Source organism: Frankliniella occidentalis, unplaced genomic scaffold (genome assembly GCF_000697945.3).
Source record: "Frankliniella occidentalis isolate FOCC.00 unplaced genomic scaffold, Focc_3.1 Scaffold26, whole genome shotgun sequence".
Taxonomy (NCBI): Eukaryota; Metazoa; Arthropoda; class Insecta; order Thysanoptera; family Thripidae; genus Frankliniella; species Frankliniella occidentalis.
In genome coordinates this window covers 2,776,896-2,778,050 of record NW_026267156.1, presented here as the reverse complement: position 1 = coordinate 2,778,050, position 1,155 = coordinate 2,776,896, and positions in this window count along the sequence as shown.

Genomic DNA, 1,155 nt, shown 5'->3' with positions numbered 1-1,155 from the left:
GGGGGCTGGCGGGGGCCCGACCGCAGCAGCGGAGCCCTTCAGGTCGCGTTCGGAAACCGTGGGGCTCTAAGCGAATGATACTTTTCGCACGCGGATCGGACGTACATGGCACGCTGGATGTGCGGGCCGGCGCGCTCTGTGGTGCAGCCGGTGCGGTGCAGCATGGGCGCGGTCAGGAGCAAACGTGGCACGGGGTCAGCCCACTTGTCAAGGAAAAGGCGGGAAGCATTCTTTCGTTTTCCGTTCTACCGTAACGCGAGATTTCCCGGGCCAACCTAAAATGCGGAGAAAAGTGTTGTGGATCGTGGTTTATCCATCACTGTGCCAGCCTCTGTGACGCCAAATGTGAGCCAGTCACTACCGTGTTTCAGGGCTACGCACAGCACAGCAGTGTTACGGGTCGGCCTACCCTAGGGGCTATGGTGCCTTCCGAGTAGGCAAAACAGCAAAACTGCACATGGTACATACAACAGAGACCCCGGAGGACGGGAGGGAGAGGGGCACTCTTTCACCTTCCCTCCAGTGGTTAGACTCTGTACTGTTTACAGCCCTTTGCCTCTTTTCTCTTCGACAGGACAGGCGGGCTCGGGAGGAGGACTCCCCTAGGGTGCCCCCCAGAGTGCTCCAGAGGTGCCACGCGTCGGAACACAGGCGTGCACCGCCACCCTGCCGCTGCCCGGGCGACCACATCGCGGAATCGGACACCGTCTGCTGAGACGAGCTGCCAGCGAGCTGGCCTGCTAGATGGCTCCTATGAAGAGCTTCCACCATAACGAAACGCAGCAGGAAGATCGTCCAGGAACATAACAAAACGGCCTTCCCGTTTCCCTTTTGCGCGGTTCCTAACATTTACCACAATCGGTAGTAAAACGGACAGACCGGACCCGGGGAAATTATATCATTACGCGCGCCCCAACGCGAACTCTTCGACGTAGACGCCAATTAGACGTCGATTTAGGAGCTAAGTGATAGACGAAGAATATCAGAGAGAAAGAATATAAGAAACTGACCTGCGGAAGGTCAACCATTTTTGAAAGTTGAAAGAATGAAAGGTGAAGGTCCTACAGCACACCTTAGAGTGTCACTATAGCTCACTAAGTTCACGGCGATATACTACCGATACGGCAGGCAGTGGAAGGAGGGGAGGAGGGGGGG